The sequence below is a fragment of the Diadema antillarum genome, unplaced genomic scaffold, assembly GCF_040938485.1.
Source record: "Diadema antillarum isolate AM-2024a unplaced genomic scaffold, OU_Dant_1.0 scf00000133, whole genome shotgun sequence".
NCBI lineage: Eukaryota > Metazoa > Echinodermata > Echinoidea > Diadematoida > Diadematidae > Diadema > Diadema antillarum.
The window spans coordinates 418,330-439,306 of NW_027271022.1; the positions used below are offsets into that span (position 1 = coordinate 418,330).

The 20,977-nt window shown below is 37.0% G+C and overlaps 1 pseudogene; it reads right to left on the minus strand.

Annotated features, from left to right (window-relative positions):
• Positions 1–1,736: 1,736 nt before the first annotated feature.
• LOC139720755 (galactosylceramide sulfotransferase-like) lies at positions 1,737–19,217 on the minus strand (annotated as a pseudogene).
• Positions 19,218–20,977: the final 1,760 nt, after the last annotated feature.

Sequence of the window (20,977 nt, forward strand, 5' to 3'; positions counted from 1 at the left end):
CGCAAGAACATATACAGGAAGTTTTTTTTTTTTATATAAACTTCGAAACCTATACCTTCTAAATCGTATGTGGAACATGTGGAAAGCAAATTAAACAGCGCCATTCTCACAAAAGGGGGAAAAACCACTCTGCAAGACCTAAAAAATACTCTTGATAGGCCAAAGTACTATCATTTCACCTCCTACTGTATTACCTTTTATCATTACAGAGTATTGAAACTTTTTGTACACAATTGTGAACTTTCTGTCGTACAATCTTTTATCATGACAGAGAATTGAAACATTCTGTTCACAATCGTATTCAATAAAGTTATAGTTAGTCAAGTCAGACAGAAAGATGAGAAAAAACTTCATAAGAAAGTTAACGCTCAAATATTCCCACGTCTAATTCCCTTTTAAGTATTAACTATAAATATAAGCTATATTATGAGCTATATAAGCTAAATTATCCATATAAGCTATATAAGCTACATAAGCTATACAAGCTATATAAGCTATATAAGCTATATAAGCTATATATGCTATATAAGCTATATATGCTATATGTTAAGCTATATAAGCTATATATGCTATATATGCTATATAAGCTATATAAGCTATGTAAGCTATATAAGCTATATATGCTATATAAGCTATATATGCTATATAAGCTGTAAATGCTATACATATAAGCTATATATGCTATACAAGCTATATAAGCTATATAAGCTATATAAGCTATATTAGCACATGTCTCTTTCGATGACCACCACTCTCATGACTCTATTTAGTTCCTACACAATTAAGGTAGCTGCATGCGGCGGTTCAACAACGATGAAAATTCCAAACACACACAAAGTCTAATTCGTAAGCGCGTTATTATAGTAAAAGCGATATTTTCGAATTAAGTCTAGTAGTTTACGATAGTAAATAGGGCTTGAGATTTAATAATGTTGTTGTCTCATGTTGATGTTAATCATTGTGATACAATGTAGGCCTATTCTAGCTATGTGATCTTAAAGAATGACGCTTTAGATTGGAATCTATTTACAACTAATGATAACATGTCTTGTACATAGACAAGAAAAAACAACAACCATATACTGAGCACACAAACAAGTAAATATGCAACATTCTATTGTAGCTGCAGCTCATTGAGTAAGGCTTAAACAATGTAAAAACAAAATCTTAAAGTTTACATGTCATTGCACTATTTCGGAATGGCTCTTGAACGCGCAAAACCAATACTAAGTTGTGGAAGATAACATTGACAGAGTACGTTACAATTTACTCACCAAGAAAAATATGTTCCAGAGTACGTAATATATTACTCATCAAGAAAAATACAGTCCATCTTGCCTTGTGCCCGTTTTGTTGCTTTAACTTTATATCAATTACGGAAATTCGATCTATGCCGTGCGTTAACCACGCTGGTTTCATCTCAGAGGTAACGGATTATAATTGTCATCGGCCACTATTAAAGACGTCAACTCTTCTGTCACTCGTATGTACTACAGTGCTATGAAATGATTCATATAATAATCTAAACAAAGACACATACAGATTGACAGACATACAGACCGACACATACACACACATACACACACACACACGTCTCCTATTTATTACCCCCGTCTTCTAATTATAGCTATTTCATCATGACAGAGGCGGATCCCGTAATTCCGTGAAGGGGAGGCGCCTTTACAAAATTATCCATTAAGGGGGGGGGGGGGGGGACACACACGCCCCCCCCCATATTGTCATTATTCTGTCAAAAATTGTACATTAGAGGAAAAAGATAGTGTGGTAACGAGTGGAGTATACTATACAAAGTGAATAGCACAAAAACTCTCAGCCTGGGCATCAATCACGCAACATTTGGAAGACATTTCCGAATCTGATTCTGTAAAAATTGATAAAGCAAGATTTCTTACGTTTCCTGTCCTAAATAAAAGCTTATCGTTGCCAAATACACCGATAGACGTACGTAACGGTTGCGGTGTGGTCACAATGTCAACAGTTTTGGATCTCAATTTTAAGACGTCCCACCAATAGACGACTTCGTCTATCACCATAATTATTGCTGTAAGATTCGTACGGTCTGTAGGCACTCATGCTCCAATGTTATGGATGCGGCTTTAGAATCCCCCTGTCCCACATTCTTTGCTGGATCAGTCTCGTGTACTCTACGTCTCCCATAAGAAGTTCTTTGCACACAGGTCTGGCGTCTTTCTTTAACACAAACTTATCCTCCGTTATCCCTCTGGTCCTTTTTTGACTGATTGACACACTCAGCGAAGACGTCTTTAAACGTTTTCGAAATTCCAGCAAGTCCATATCGAACTCGGGTCCGTATTCTCTGATCTTCTGCCAAAGGGTAGCATTGAAGTATTGGTATAATAACAAGTCCGCATGATTCCACTCAGCTATCCGCCGTCTCAAATCGTTAGTCATGTTCAAGCGGTGACTCTCGCTCCGTATCGCCTTCGATATGTAAAGGATGTCGTCAAAATCCCAGCACATAAGCCGCGGAGGAGCACCAGAGACTGATCTAAGTATTCTGTGATCATGGCAAGATCAAATTGGCTGTCAAGACGTTTGACTGCCTTCATTACGAAATCCACATCGTCGTGATTAGCGTGATCGACGCCAAGATCGTAGAGTTGATTGTTTTTCGCGAATTGCCAGTAGAACCTTTTAGATGTGCCGAAATATTTTCCAGGGTTCTCCATGAATTTTTCAAGTTGCTCATTCTTCTTGAATCCGAAAGGCACGCCGAGGTTAAAGTAGCCGAAGGCCGATTCAAGCTGATCAATTGGATTTCGTAAGATCGTGATGTAGGTGGCGTTATGCACAACCGCGTCATCTCCACTTTGTTAAACCGCGCGTGATTGGTCAGCATGTCGTATCCATCTTCCTTCCTCCAGCCAACCACAGCTTCTGATCTTTCCTTCACCATGGTGCGCGAGAACGGATAGGCGTAGTGAAATTTGAGAGCGCTGTTCGAGACAGCGAAAGTGAAATTTCGGACGAAACCATAGCGCTCGAAATGGCTGCCGCAGTGGTGCTAGCAGTTTTGTGCGTCTTCAGAAACACCACCTTCTGCTTCGGGAACATTTCCGAGGCTCTGTACGAGGAGATCTGAAAATAACAAACAAGAAAGAAAGCACAGTGATCAGTAATTACAATTTCAGTAGTTTTATTTTTTTTTCATTACTTTTTAATATTCTTTGTACGAAAGCATTACAAAATTTTTGTTTATTCTATTTGAGTTGAATTTACTGTCGTATTGGCAATGCCATCAATTTACGCACAGGCAGTCAAATGGGACAAATTATTGTATATGCACGTAAGTGTGTCTATGTTTGTTTGTCCGTCTGTGTGTGTGTGTGTGTGCGTGTATTATTACGTGTATGTGCATGTGGGTGTGGTCTGTATTATATCATAGTGTGTCTATCAAAACGTGTATTCACGTAGCTTTCTTGCAATAAACATTTCTACGAGGTGAACAATAATGAACACACATCTAACACATTCTTATTACACATAATGATAGTCCTGCAAAATGAAAAAGAACATTTCATTTTCGCCACTTTGGGAAGGTAGTACGCATTCTTTATTTTTTTCTGTTTTGTTTTTGTTTTCATGGGAGGTGGATAGGATTCAATTTGAAGCCAGATTATTCCTAATTGTTATTGAGATTTTACTGTAAAATGAAAAGGGTATTTATCATAGGGTTTACACCGTCTGTATACAGCAAAACATGACAGCATGCGTGTGCTAACCGCAGCTGCGGTGTGTCCTCCATGGGCGCCGGAAAGCGAGCGCAATTAAGACACAGAAAGCCTCCGATTCTGTGTCATAAAAAGTAATTTTATTGTTATCTACTTTCTGTCGTGTCCCTTTTATACACACGCGATTTACACAAGAAACATCATTGTTGAATAAGGAGGGAATTCAGGACCTACAGGGTTGTTGTTCTTTTTTGTAAAGAAAGAAAAGAAAAAATCCGATACGAAAATAGAGACGTGGACTCAAATATTTGAACAAAAATAACTGAATGAAGGAACAAGGATGTAACAGTAACAATATCATTTTTTTCTCTTGATACGATTATTGTTATCGTTACTTTTTCAATAATTCAGACATTACAACTTAACCTTCCTTTTTCGTCTGCTCTCCCTGTTTATAAGGGTTGGAGAAGGAACTTGCATGACCTTCCATTATAAAATGCATGACGAAAATCGCTGGAGATTGTAAAGGGTCAAAGAAACACCCTTCCCACCCCCCCCCCGAAAACAAAACAAAACAAAACAAAACAAAACAAAACAAAACAAAACAAAACAAAATAGGAGTTTCACATCGGCATCAAGTCTGCAATTGAAAACAACCCAACATGGCTGTAGTGCGGGTGTGATTGATTTGCCGATGATATCTCATTTGCTGGGATGAAGAGGCTCCCCGAGGCTTTCCTGCGGCCAGAAATCCCACTTATACAACCACCCTGCTATCCCCCATCGCATCAGCCTTCGGCATTATTATATCCACGAAGAGGTATATGTATTGAGTTATCTTGTCCGTGCAAAAGCGACAATTCAGGTTAAAACTTATGCACCTTCCTCCTCCTCACCCTCTGCCCAAGGGACGAGTATGAGTTCCATTGGGACTGATGGATAGCACGGGGAAAAATAAGGGTCACATAGCTGAGCATGTAAACGTATTTCTTAAAACTACCAGCGAGGTAAGGGTTGCTGTGGGCAAGGTGAAGTGTTAACTCACAGCAATAACAACAACAATAACAAAGACAACGACAACAACAACAGCAACAACAACTACGACCACATGCACGCAAACACACACACACACAACAACATTATCAACAACAACAAAAACAACAACAACAACAACAAGATGAATTCACAATAGAGAAGCGGGATTTGGTCCAACAAGCAACTTGCATCGCCGGGGACTCGTGAGAACGAATTTATGCATAGGTTTTACCAACCCAGCGAAGTGTTATTGGATGATTACTCTATACAAAAAAACAACAACAACAAAAACAACAACAGCCACAACAAAACATGCCCGAAAGGAACCTCACTTCTTCATACCCTATGCGATCTCGCATCTTTGAATATTTCATGAGTAGACTTCCTGGTCTGATACGATCTTATCATAGGAAGATCTCGATTCCTAAATAACTTTAGGGACAGAAAATGATAACGACATGAATTAATAAATTCCACAGAACTTCATCTTTTTAAATGAAAAGTGCAAATTCCCTTGAGGTGTTCCTGACATTTTGTTGAGGCTACTATACCCACTGCTTTCTGAATGAGGTAAGTCAACTGTTCTTTCAGTATGCTAGAAAGGTAAACGTAATAGGTCGAATTTTCGTAACAGTTTCTTTTGGCTGCGGTCAGGGAACGGCCAATCAGTGGCAGTGGACGAGTGTGGACTCGACGAGATGATTATATTCCTTAGCTAAAATTTGCAGCTTATAATGTATCTCAATCCTCATTATAAAAGGGCCCCAGATCGTTGAAAAGACCACCTCATCAGGGCATTGCCTTAATTCATTTCACCTGGCTTCACGTTACATGTCAAAACATTTCGGCGTATTGTTTGCACTGGTTTGTTTGAGGTAATGTTCCAACATTCGATTATTTCTACAACTGAATGGGAAATTCGATATAACATATTACTACAGTAATTGTCGGTATGGGATAACTTAAATCTCTCCCATGGCCATTGTTTATTTCATACCACACCCCAACCTGGTCTGTGTAATAATGATATTGATAAGGTAAACGAAAAGTGGAATATTGATCTTGTATGATCAATAGTCAGGATAAAACTTCGAGGAATAGCATTGATTTTTTTCTTCAGTCGAATATTAACACGCATTTTATCCTATGCAATATCCGCCACTTGGTTATATGCGAAGGGCATTTTAACGATCATCGGTCAATGCGTCAGAATGCACATAATTAATTACTACAACTTATCATGTGAACGGGTAAGCTCAGAATATCAATGCATAGTTCATTACCATTGTAATAATTATTTCGAGAATTATGACGACTATAGTTGCAGCAAATTATGATTACGTGGTATTACACACAGGGTTAGCTTCACGGGCTAAACAACTCTTATTTCGCAGCGTTGAAGCATATTTCACCGTTTGCATATGAAACAAAAACCCAGCATTAGTGTGTCAAAATAGTTCTAAAATGTAAGTTAGAGATAGAAACAACCAATGTTAAAATTTGAACCAGTATAATCGATGTCAAGTATTGTTAGATATACAATATGTGAACAATAGTTAAAATGAAAATGTTTCTAGACTAAACTATCTACGGTCAATGACAGTTATGGTTTAATGAGAAAAAAATTGTGATATCTCCTTATATTTCAACCTGAATTGCAAAAAGAAAAAAAATGTATGTGGTAGGATATTTTGTGATACAAGTGACCTACAAATATGCATCAAAAGTGATATCTGGAACTTGTTTAAGATCACTGCTCCCAAGGTAAACAGAACTTTTCACGTTTGCGGCAGCGTGAGTCAGAATCTATAAATATCAACAGTTACGATAGGCACTTTCTTTTTTAAAGCACATAGAAATTTTGCATTTTATGGGCCGAGATTTATATATGTTCATTTTCCTAGCCCACCCCTCCCCTCCCCCCTCCCCTGCATCTGTAACCTGCACCGTGAATCAGATGGGTTAGATACACACTCACACACAACTACGCATACATACATACAGTGTATATCACTTATATATGTATATCTCTACAGAAGACTTAAATGATCTATATTAGATACAATAGTTATAAAGAATTTGGAATAATACATTGTTTACTCATTGATTATCTAGCTATCCACGTCCCACAAGCTTTGCTTTTTAGTGGATCACTATTTTCCATAATTGAATTCATTTTCCGCATGCCCACGAAGTATATGCATTGTTCCTCCTAATCATTGTTGTTGTTATATAACTCATATTGTATACTACATGAGTCTTCTTCTGCAAATGTTTGAACAATATTATTTCAGGACATTATACTTTGTACTATGTTTTGATTTTCGTTGATTGGAAATAAACTATGATTGAATTGAATTGAATTGAATTGAATTGAATACATACATACATACATACATACATATGAACCTCGTCTATTAATAGTCCGACACTATATACTGAAACTACTGTCACGTGCGTATCGAAGACAATCTCAGATTTCTTCAGGTGTCGCAAAAACACAAGATGCTGTTGCCTTGTTTTTTCTTTTCTTTTTTAACAGCGGCTAAAATCTGAGCCAAGGTCACATAAATGTCCTTTCTTAGTAATCATACTGAAATATGATAGAACTTCTAGTTTTTTTTTCTAGCAATTATGTTAAGAATTTAAAAAGATGTTTCTCTCTCTCTCTCTCTCTCTCTCTTTGAATGATTAAAAAACTATAACCCGTGTAACTCGAGAATGCACTCACTCTAGTACCGAGAATAATCTTTGGGATTTATTTCGGGGTCCGAAAAATTCACTGGATATCTATAGTACTGTTTTCCCCGCCATCATAAATGAAGTTCCCAGTTTTTGTCATTCTGAGGAAAGGTTTTAATTACCTGCCGCTCTATATCAGCTTATGAAAGCCAGGGTAAAGCCAAGGTTGCAAAAGGATCATACGAACTTTAAATGAGGTAGAACTGACCAGATGTCGATTTCACAGCTTTATCTCCTACGTACAAGCAGCGATCATTGTAGGCTACGATTCCTGAGGTTTGGATCTAACTCGTTGTAAGCATAAAAAAAAAACAACGATAGATAGATAAAATGCGACTCTGGCACCCAAGTAAAACGTGAATGGAGTAATTTACTGCTGCTATGTGCTGCTGGTGCATTTGTAGACACCATAGAAGATAATATATTTTTTTCCCCTTCCTCAGGGTTCCTTTACTAAATAATATCATACACACAAATATATACAAAAAGAGATATGTATGTACATGCAGATTTAACACATGATATTCTTGGCCATTCTACATACAATAAGAACAGCAAACAGTTACAAAAATCAATTATAAATTGCAAATTCTTTTCAAAGTGTCAGAAAATTACCTGACAAATCATTTCATAAGAAAACACAATCAGAAACATTTAGTAAAATGTAACCACTTTTCATAAATTTCTTTTCTTTCAGATTTGTTTTACATATATACTTTTCCATTTCATAATAACTTTTTATCGCTGACATGATTTGTTCAAAAACTGGCAAACAATTTTTGCATTTGGCTGTAAAAATTTCTTTCCTTACTATAATCATAATGCAATTGAGGGCACTGTTATTACGTCCATAAAAACCAAATAATTTATTTTGATTTGTAAGCTTAATATGAATAGCATTACGGGACAGCCAAAGCTCAAGTTTTGACCATATTTCGTTTGAATATATACAAGAACAAAATATATGCATAATTGTTTCTTCGCTGTTATTACAAAAAGTACATAAGTTATCTGTTACTAATTTAAATATCAATAAAGCGTCTTTCATATAAAGAATTCTTTTTAGCATCTTGAACTGAAACCATCTCATGTTTACATCGACAGTTGAATAAAAGGGAATTTGGTAATAAAAACTCCAAATGATATTGTCAAAATCAAACTCCTGTTTCCATTTTATAAGACTTTTACATTCCTTTGTCTTATGTTTCAAGAAAGCCTGGTAGATATGTGCACAACCTTTTTTCACTTTCAGTATTAAAAACAATGTTTCAGGGATAATACATGTAGGTTCCATAATCTTAGGTATGACATTTTTATTATAACCAAATCGAATAGCATTACACAAACCATAATATTGAAGAAAGTTTACTTGTACATTGTATTTACGTTGAAAATCAAAATATGTAAGAAATTTTCCATCTGTTTCTAGAACATCGTTAACAAAACGTACCCCCTTAGCACACCATGACTTATAATAAATTACATTATTATTAACTTGTATTCTAGGATTGTTCCAAAGGGGTTGACATGCGATATTATCTACAATGGACTGAGTTAGATCTGAAAAGGCTAATAATACCTCTTTCCAAAATGGGTTGCGCATTGAAATGGCTAATTCTTTGTAATGTTCAGCCCCCATGAATAAGTGGAGAGATGTGTATGATGGAGGCAAGAATGATTGGAACATGTAAAGTGAGATTTTTGTTACTTGGATAACAAAAGAATCTTCTTATCCATGATATTCTGAATGATTTAGAATGTATAAAAATATCTGTCATTTTAACCCCACCATCACTGTATAATTGGCACATTTGTTTCCTACTTATTTTATCAGGTTTATCGTGCATATAAATTTATAAAAAGATCGGTTAACATCATTCATAATTTTTAATTTTGGTTCTGGAAGAGATAAAAGCAAATAATTCAGTTTGGGTATCAATAAAGATTTTACTATCGTTACTCTCCCTAAAGGAGTCAATGTTCTTTTCAGCCATATCGCTATCTGACGTTTTATCTCTTTAACCTTTTCTTGATAATTATGATTAACCATTTCAGATAACTTAACTGAAAAGTCAATGCCCAGGTACCTGAAATATTCTTCAGATATCCAGTTTAATTTGTACTCATGTAAAATCTCTTTTTTAAAAGTTCTGTTCTTCCCAATCCATATTACTTGAGTTTTAGTTACGTTAATTTTGAGGTTGGATACATTTGCAAATTCATTAAGGATTGTAAATACATAGAAGATAATATGCATCTATATACCATACACGGTTATGCCGTATACGGTTTGAACATACATTAATTTTGACATAGACGGTTGTAGTACATTGCGCTGAATTTAGGTTTAGTTTTAGAGTTTGAATTCATTTTGTGATTTTTAGTCGCATATTCATAGATATAAATATTATATACATATATATATATATATATATATATATATATATACATGTGTGTCTGTGTGTGTTGTGTGTGTGTGCGTCCTTAATGTTTCAGCATTCATATTCCATTCAATCTCAGGTAATTCATTAATGGCATTGCTTTAACACAATATCTCCCTAAAGCTTTAATTCGAGCCCTTTCATAATTATATAAACTTTATAAAGTGGTTGCAGAATTTTCCAAAGGTTCTTTATTCTTTACATTTATAAGTGATTTGTAAATCGCGAACACAGATGATAGAAGATTTAAGTTCCTGGTTGTTGTTGTTGTTGTTGTCGCAATCACTTTGAGCTAAATTTCCCCTCTGAGTTGGTGGGGTAAATGTTTGTATAAGCAAGCAACGATGAGGCAAATGGATTTAGACTATATTATGATTATTCCATTTTCAATTCTCAGATCAACGTTGATATGAAGAGGAGTAAAATCACAAAAATAAAAACATAAGTTTCATCAATATCATGCACAAAGTAATAATGTTGTTGAATGTTAATGATTAACACAGTCATTTTCAAAGAATTAGTGACATTGTGAAATTGTGGTTGCAGTCATATCATGCAAATTCTCTGACCTAATACTATAATGATATATAATCACATCTTAAATCTCTAATTTGTTTGATCACAAAATATCAATAGTAGTATACTAAAAATCAAGTATCGGTTGATACTCTCATAAATTTTAGAACAACCACACCTTTTCCCCAACAGTCATAATGATTAGGACACTACGATGTAACAACAATTCCACGTGAAGGATAAAATATTCCTTTTTTTTTTTTTTGCTATATAAAAAAAAAACACAATGACATTCCGTGAAACTTATGTGCAGGATGTAAGGAGACTTGTGGCGCCATGTAACATCAACATATAAAATGATGACAAAATATGTACTTATTTCTTTCTTTGTTTTACAACTAAAAGATTATTATTATTATGAGACTATAAATGTGGGCTGTCTGATTGCGGTGCATGTGTATCAGACAACACGTGACCAAGAAGTATACACTAGGCCAGTCCAGAACACCTTGATAATGACAGTGAACCACCATGTAGGCTAGTAGCACAGATAATGAGTAACTGCGTAATGCACTCCAAATGATTAAAATAATATTCCGGGTTTATTTTTTTTCACTCAAAAAATATAAACAGGACATGGTGACACATAACTGTATTATGTTAATGAAAATAACGATGAAGAATAAATAACTCCTGTGAAAGCTGACTATTATACTTAAAGGAGGAACAGCGCAAAAAGCCCAAACAATGAATACGATGGTGCATTTTTTTTTTAGAACTGAAATATAGCCAACTTGGGTAATAGGAAAATGTTTTGAAGAAGAAGAAATATCTTACAATGAGACATACACCGTCAACAAGAGCCTTAGATGTACAGACACAAGATCAGTTACACATATTCACATAGTCATTATGCACTGTACGTGTTTTATGGTTATTTTTCTTGTTGCTTCAGTTACTCAAGAGTATAAGACTTCTTATTCTATGATTAAGATTTTTCATTGTTGGCTTTCGTCTGCTGTTTTGAGTTCTTCAGGCCCAGTACAGGTTTCATATGGGCTCCTTTGTCTATAGCCTTTGAATTGTTTATCTCGTGTGAAATACAGCTTACATTGTCCTATCTGAAGGACAGTGTTGACAAAAGTAGCAACTCTGTGAACTACACGCAACCTTGCTGCGTGAATGCTAAAAGCAGTCACCACTAGTTTCAATCACGACCAAAGCCGTTGTTACCTCAAAGCAATTACACGAACTGATAACGACTGCGTGCGACGGTATGCACGGGGAATGCACGACACTATATGCAGATCATTTCGTCAATCTCTTAAACAGACATGGACCCAAGGATAGAGATAACCCTACTCCACAGTAATCGTCCAGATACTCGATTTCAATATGCCCATTTTAGTACACTCTCCCATACACATACAAACCATCCCAATTGGTCTAGTAACTGATCAGTGGGAATCAGTGGGAATGTTGGGGGATGATTGTTCCAATCCTTGTGGGATTCATTTAAGAGTACATTATATATCTATTGTTGTGTGAAAATTATTTGCTTCAGAATGGTCTCATATTCTAGTAATGTGCAGTTTAATGTTTCCAGGCCCGTTAACGATCGCTGTACAGGCATGCTAACCTGGAAACATTAAACTGCACATTACTTGAATATGAGACCATTCTGAAGCAAATAATTTTCACACAACAATAGATATAATGTAGGCCTACTCTTAAATGAATCCCACAAGGATTGGAACAATCATCCCCCAGCATTCCCATTGATTATCACATATCAGTTACTAGCCATCCCCTTTAACACGGGTGAACAAAAACTGTGTCCTATACATGATGGTCACAAACAGTGTAGTTTATATATTGCTATTATGTATTATGCTAACTTCATACTCGCTAAAGAGACTATCCCCTTACGCGGCCTTCCGCAAGATTGAACAAATTCGTACTTTGAACATGATATTTTTGGTAATAACAGTTAAAAGTCTCACGGGAAGATGAGTTTTGTCACGAGACAAAATACAATTAGCAAGGTTTCAGTCAACATGATTTTTAGATTGAATCCATGTGAACGATTTGGAAAAGTATGGCTAGTGCTGTTGACCTCCAAAAATTTTTAACATTAAAAACAAAAAACAAAACATGGGCTGAATTTTACCAAGCGTCATTGGAAATGTACCAGGTATTCATATCACAGCATCAAATGAACGGAGACAACTTAATGATGTTTATTTTCACACGAGTGGGAAGCGAGTTCATTTACAAAATATAATGTAACCACAATACAACTTTTATCAATTATTCGAGTCCTGATACTGCAAAGTCTCAGCTACAACATATTAAAATCTGAGAGAAATTCACCGAAGCATAAGTAAGATAGTGCTCGATAAAGAGAGTCATGTCAATTTTCACATCTAAAAAATTCCCTCCCATAGAGATAACACGTCATAGCAAAGATAGAAAAAGAAGTACATATGACATTTGACCCCACTTTGCACAGACAAGATGGCATCTGAGCAAAAAGTGGTTATTTTATGAAATGATCCCTGTAACATGGTCTTTACGTGTGCAAAATATGGGAAAGATAAGACATGTATTCACCAAGATACAGGATGAAACATCTATGACCTTTGACCCTAATTTACATACCCAAGATGGCGTCTGATCAAGTAGTTGTAATTTTATGAAATAATGTTCGTGACATGAACTAAACATGTGCAAAATATGAAGGTGATAGGGGCTGTTTTTCTTGAGTTATTGCAAAGAAAGTTGCAAAAAGAAAGAAATATTTCAATACATCGAAGATAAACTTTAATTTCAACCAAGTTTTTTCACGTCATCCCGACAACGTATGAAAAAACGAAGGGCACACTTACGATAGCCCTACATCTCAGCTACAACATATTACAATCTTAGAGAAATTCACCGAAGCATAAGTGAGCTAGTGCTCGATAAAGATAGTCATGTCAATTTTCATTTCCATAAAAATTGCACTCCCATAGAGATTACACGTAAACTGGTCAAATTTGACAAGGTTACCTTCAATCCATTTTTTTGAGGTGATGTCGTCATCAAATCAAAATTGCGTAATTACATTTATGAAAGAGCATTTCATAAGCTACAACATATTGAAATGTGGGTGAAAATTGGCAAAGGATTAGTGAGATACGCTCGAGTAAACTTGAAATTTGATGACGTCATTTTGAAAATTTACTTTTTTTACTTTATTAAGAAATTTGACATCTTTTCATCATTTTATCAGCATAGCCAGCCCATGAAATGACATGTACAACTCATCACCTTTCAGAATATGTAAAGAAAATGGGGGGTCACTGTCCATCCTGACGAGTAAAATCCGATTTAAAATTGGCGGTTTTTTGGCATAGTTGCACTGTGTATCCCCATTGACGCGCGCGCGGAATTTCAACTTTGACGGGCCCGTATGACGTCATATTGAGTCGGATTGACTTGAAACTTGGTAGAAATATTCCTTGACATTTTAGGCATCCGATAAGTGTAAAAAAACGGGAAATTTCTATTGCATATGAGCTGTGTGTGCGAATATGTGCGCGCGCGTACGCGTCCGTCCAATTTTTTCAATTTTTCAAAAAATGCTCCAAATGGTCTGAAACGTGTGCAAAAAAAATTTGAGCTCGATTGGAGCATACAAATATTTCAACGCGCGCGTACGCGCACGTTTTAAGAGAAAATATGAATTTTGAGAATATGAGTAAAATGCGCATAATTTGAAATGTATTTGACGTAGATTTCATTGCAAAATTCTATTCCAATTATAGCAGTACTATTTTTGCTTCAATCTGATTTAACATCATGTTTTACACGACTGCAGTTGAGTGCGTGTGTATGAGAGTATGTGTGTGTATGTGTGTATAGCCCTACTGTTAATCTGACGGACAAAGCCATAAGCATACGGCAATTTGCCAACTAGGACAGTCTTGGGTTTGCGTGAAGTGTCCTTGTCAGACGAGCGAAGAGGAGACGTTGATTTATTCATGTCATCGCTCGAGCAAGCCTCTTCATCAATCGTGCTTGACGGTGGAGAAGGAAACACCCTGATCGCCGTAACCATGGATACTAAGTGCCATCTCTGTGTGCATCCTTTCGCTATGATCCTTCCTCCCCCCCCCCCCCCCCCCCCCGCTACCTTTTGCCTCCTTCTTCCCCAAGGGTGACGTTGTCAAAGTCCCGGGCGTGAATTTGGAAGAGTTAAAGGTAAAACTATTCCCTAGAAATGCAATCCAATGTATACTTCTACTTATGTGAATAGGTCTTCGCATCATAAATTCAGGTATTTTTGAATACAATACGCATGGATGTATCTTTTTTTAATCAATTTCATGTGTCTTTCTCCCCTTGTCTGATAGAGTTCCGCGGCTCTAAAATATCATTTTTGCCTTTCGTGGCGTCATCGACAGCCAAGTCATCTTATTATAGGCACAATAGTACGTACTGGTATAAACATAAACAGCGCCAGTGCAAAAGCTCACAATGGTAAGACATGGCTTTGTTGTTGTTGTTGATTTCTTTTTTTAATGCAAGACATTCTATATCCTTACTTGCCGCAGATTCAATTCTGGATTTTCAGACATAACAATGTTTATCCTCTGCTTAAAGGTTCCGGGGTGCACGTGTTACTACTTAGGAGACTTCTTTAATGTAGATAAGCGAGTTTGAGCGCTACATACATTGTAGTCAAAGGTATAAAGAGTTCAAATTTTGAAGAAATGTGATGCACAAAACCAACAAAAAAATCGCCAGACATGAATTTTTAGTTAAGGGCAGATTCTGAAAGAGCAGATTCTAAGCTTTAAAATGATGTATACTCTATTCAAATGGACTCCCCTAACATATTAAAATACTGGAAAGAAAGCACACACTCTGGAAACGTGTGAACTGAGAAAAGAGGCTCTGAGGTACAGCGTCTATTCAAGCGCTTAATCTTTACCAAGCCGTGCTAGCTGTGCGATGAAAGGAACAAAACACAGGATGTAAACCACCGGAGCAACAACAATGAAGGGATTATCAGATTAAGCTGAAATTGAGCATGTTCTATTAACACATTTTGTTCATGATTACTGTCAACTTTCAAAGCAGTACCGTTATCCTTTCAACTGTTATTAGACTTGGAAGTGAAGAGTGTGCAAAGGATTTCCAGAAATGAATGGGGGCCTCTAAGTCTAAGACCTACCTGAAGAAAACTGGTGAAAACACTCTTTGTCATTCACGTTGTGATCCCAAACTAAAGATATTTATAGAAGAAGGATAGCTCTTTCAGAAAATATTATGAAAAACTCAAGATTGACTCGGTTGACCCATTTCACCTTTTTTGAGTCCCCACGTGCGACTTATTGTTTGTTTTGTCATGCACGGTCACATATAATAATTATAACGTCAAGGTTAGTAGATGCAGACGACAGAAAATTTTGAATAATCCCTGTAGTTGCACTGTGTATGATACAATTGCAGTGATGTGGGGGTGCACTTTTGGCTCTAAAAATATCGTAATGATAATTAAAAAAAAAAAAAAATCTTTCTGAGTTCCATCTCGAGATTCTCGAAAGGCCCCCCCCCCCCTCAAATTGTGTTGAATTCAACACATGTGTTGAATTCAACACAATTTGAGGGGGGCCTTTCGAGAATCTCGAGATGGAACTCAGAAAGAGTGCACGCGTGCACACACACACGCACACACACACACACACACACACACACACACACACACACACACACACACACAAACTAGAGAATGTTCCCCGCCCCCTCACCACCTGTCCGCATCAGTAGTCAACACAGATTGAATATTACTTCAGAGGGGTAAGACTCTTACTGCGCGAGAAAATCACTGCAATAAGAGCGCACCTCAGCCAGTAATACGGGAACTAAATTGATGAAATTAGACTTCTGCGTGGTATTTGAGACATAGTCCTCAAATTTATATTTCAATAATAACACGTGATCAACGTTTTGCCTTTGATTGCAGCTACAACGTGCTCATTTTTATATGGACGTGTGTGCGTGTGTGTGTGTGTGTGTGTGTGTGTGTGTGTGTTCCAGTGGTCGAAACTCACAGCACGCTGGGGTGTCTGATATTGATTTCCTTCAGAAATCTGAAACTTCTTCGTCTATTTATGGGTTACTATGACTCAAGCGAAACTCGTAGAAATCGAAACATTAAGCGAAATGCCACCGCACGTTAAAATTGTGTTATGATATATTCTTGTATATTTTGAATCAAACGAACTGAATGAACTATAAAACAGCTACGCTGCACTGTATATCTTACTGCATATTTCGCATCATATCATTGCAGCGCCGTAATAACACGACACTGACGAGTACTGAAAGAGTTTCTCACCCCATTTCGACTTTTAACGAAACTGTATAGTATATTCTGTAACTTCTTAATCATTGTAACTATTAAAGAAGTTAACCTAAACATGAAGTGGCATTATCATCTAACCGTAGAATATACGAACACGTAAATGCCTATTTGTGTGTGTATGTGTGTGTGCATAATTCATAATTATATTCTTATCATCGAAGCTAATAATTGTATATAATTCTCATCTGAAGTATTTTTCTGAATATTTGTATTTTCTTCTTATGTAACTACATTGTATACTGTTTGTTTCTCATGTAAGGGACCCCTCTGTAAAACAGCGCTGTTACGATAGAAGCGCTGAGTAGGGTCATCCTCTGTTGAAAGTCTATTTTATGTAATTTATCTTTGTTTGTATATCTTTTTAATGACGGAAATACAATACAATACAATACAATACAATACAATACAATACAATTCAATACAATAGAAATACAATACAATACAACTATGCTTTTCCTCCGGAGTGTCTGTGTCGTACATCTAGAATGAAGGAAAAATCAACTGAAACCTAATTCATCTACTATTTTATTACATTAGAGCATGGCAAGAGAACAAAGAAGGAGTCTGGAGCGAAGGCTAATTGTTGGGTCATTCGTATTTAAGAGGAAGCACGAGGAAGGTAAGGATATCCCGTCTGTTGGTTAATGTCATTCCCCGTCTCTTTCCCTTCTCTCTCCTCTCTGTCCCTCTCCCTTTTTCTCTTGCTATGTCTCATTCTTTCTTTCTCTGTAAGTACATCCATCAGGATTTCCGTTGCCAAGAGTTCAATGCCAGGACCAAAGATATCAGTGTGTTTATCTTACTTTTTTCCCCCAACATTCAGGTCGGTGGCTCAAAAAAAGAAAAACAAAGGATAAGAGATAGCCAAATGTGTCACACACGCATTTCAGAGAGCTCAAAGTTTTGCCAATTCATGCATTTCCCTTGAATTTCGTAAATTTAATATTTTACTTACTGCGATTCAGCTTAAATTTTTTGGTGTTATTGAAATATTCTATTGTCATCTATTCAATCAAGTTAGGTTAAAAAGAATTCAGTGAAGATGAATTGAATTAAATTGAATAAGGAGTCCTGCGTAATATTTGAGGAGTTACGTAATGAGCTGCTGAGGTTGTTCTGACCTGCACTTATCTCGTTATACGTGATAGGAACCTGTTAAGTCGAGTCCTGGAAACAACGATTATATGTAATCAGGTGTCCCCCGTGTGTCTGGTTCCATTTCTGATCTTTTCTGAACATTTCGTCCGAATCTTCAATAGTTTATACATCCTAAAGATACAAGTGTACTGCCAACCAAATAATAAGCAGAAAAACAAACAACGCATGTACAACATTGCGCAGGAAATGATAAAGATGTTCCACCGGGATTCTCATCTGTACAATGGTTGGATCGTGTTATAGCTCCATGGCTAGAGTTATTCCTATCTTTGATGTTTCTTTTTTCTTTTTATTTCTTTTGCAGCTCTAATTCACGTTTGATTAAATCACTTGACCGCTGTGTGCATGCTATGTGAACATCAGGTGTAAGACAACTGAAAGAATGTTATTTCACGAAGTTTTCCCCGCACTCAGCATACTTGACTAATGTTCTTTCTTTGCTGAATACTTCTCCTACCACGGTAACCTCTTCTCCTCATCTTTGAACTATATCACTGTCTCGCTGAGACTAGTCGAACTCAGAGACAAGCAAATTTTACACTTGCGTCAACCCCCTACATCCATGCACCAAAATTACACAGACGTCTCGATCCCCCATAAACTGACACCCCCCCCCCCTTATTTCGAATGAACAACGCAGGTTAAAAACGCGAAAGCTGATCTGATAATACATCATGATATTTACACTCGACGTTAAAAGTCATCACATTCAAATAGTCTATCATTAAAACAAGCTGTGTCTCTTCACACTCTATTTCGGCAACATTGTCATCCTCACAGACATGTATCCTCTTCATGTCGTCTGCAACACCGAAACAAAACACAGGTGCAAGTTAAAACATTGAGCATCCACACCATTAACAATTGCTTACCTTTCTTTCAACGAAAACTGCACGGTATGTCTACTCTCTTGTTTTTGGTCATCAGCGTGGCGGGACTGTTCCTCCTTTCCCAGTCCTGGACTAAGAATTGGATCAAATACTCCATTATGGTGAAGAGAAAAGACGAACAGAACTGACAGAATTGTGTAAAACCAGAAGTTCCGGCTGCCGCGCGACCCACCGCGCATTTTCATTCACTTGCCCAACCAGACCTCTCGGAGAGTAGTGCCCGAGGATGCCCAGAACAGATTGTGGCATCAGCTGATGACGTGCAGCTACGCTAGAGCGGAAGTCAGTGACAGTATGTGTGTGTGTGTGTGTGTGTGTGTGTGTGTGTGTGTTGTAGAAGACAGGCTTGGCGGGGTAATAATATGCCTTGATAATTATTCTCGAATTCTTCTGACTGGTCGTTATCCACGTAATCGACATCTCATCTGCTAGACACAGCGAATTCTGCCCGACCCGCTCGGGCCTTCGTAGTCAGTGGTGTGCAGAGAGAATGCTTACGCCTGCGTGCGACGGCTATCTGGCACGGCAAGCAACTTACGAGCGTGCATTGGCAAAAGCATGACCGCGATACAAGAAGAGATGAACTTGTGATCACTGATATTGAACAGGCCGACGCCACCGCTTACATTATCTGTCTTTTAGCAAGTAAATGCGGTGGCTGTTCGATAATCAAAGGATATACATTATAGTTCGCAAGAAATCTGGGGACTCGGGTTAACATGATCATGGCTCAATTTCATTACGAATAGTTAAAATTTGTTAACTGAGCTGTATGATGGTAAATTCAATTACAAGAACTATTTACTGAATGGCTTATTCTGACAGTTACCCGCTAACGTCTACCAGAAATGGTCACTCAATTTGCGTCTTATGGCGATCGACGCCGTTAGTACTGAATTACAATCTAAAGAAGCCGAGTAGACCTACTAGTAATGAAATCGCAAATCTACGAAGCTTTTTTCCAGGTTTGGCAGAGGTTTTCCGACTACTGGATAGGCATGTTTCACAGAGTACTTTGACTGGCCCATGATGTAATAAAACCAAAGATGGAATTTGTGAGGAATGTGTTAATGTTTTGATTTGTCTTGATTTCAAATGCTCTCTTTTAGTGTTTCATCGAGTTTTCGAGTCTTCCTTGAGACCATTTCAACATAATTAACATAATTATTCTTTCTCCCATCAGTCATCTCCCTTCACGAGTGAAAGCTCTTCAGTGAAACTTGCCTACTACTTGAACTAGCTCGATGATCAGTCACACTGTATGGTATATTGAAGACTTTGATATCCTCTTTCATAAACTCTAGTTATGCCACGCGAGGAAACAGTGTTCAATGCTCACTGATGTCGCATCAGACAATAACTGACTATGTATCAATTTCATACATCCGTTTTATTTTCCTATTCAGAAGCCCGGTGAATCAATAACTTTCATCGTACTTTCATTAACTTTTCTAATTCCCTTATTCCTTAGTGTAAAGTTGTTTTGCACACCTCTGATGTTGCTATAGGTCGGGGGATTCGGGGTGCCACCAATAACCTTTGAGAACGCAAGCGTGCTGAGAATAAAATATGATCAACTTCCTGAACGACTAGCAGATGAATGATGGATTAAACCTGATTTAAATCACAGTGTTATATGCACCTTCAAACGATGCACGCTAATGCACCTGTCTCGCAACACATAAATTATCCCTAAATGAGCTAAGCAGGCATTTCTCCCTTACGGGATGATTACTCTCTGCTGAAACATGAACTTTTGCATTATACCTGTACACAAAGAATATTCCTATTCAATGACCTTATCAGGCATTCTCCCCATACGGGAAAATCACTCTTCTCTTAAAGATGTACCTTTGCATTTACCTTTACACATCATAGTATTCCTAAACGAGCTTATGAGGCATTTCCTCCATACAGGACAAACACCTAGAGCCGGTAAAAATCAGGATGGTCAATGCACACATTTTAATTTTATGCATAGGCCTGCATAAAACCAAGGGTTGATTTTGACAACTAACGAGAAGATTAACAGGAAATGATCGGACATAACAACCACTGGATGAAAGA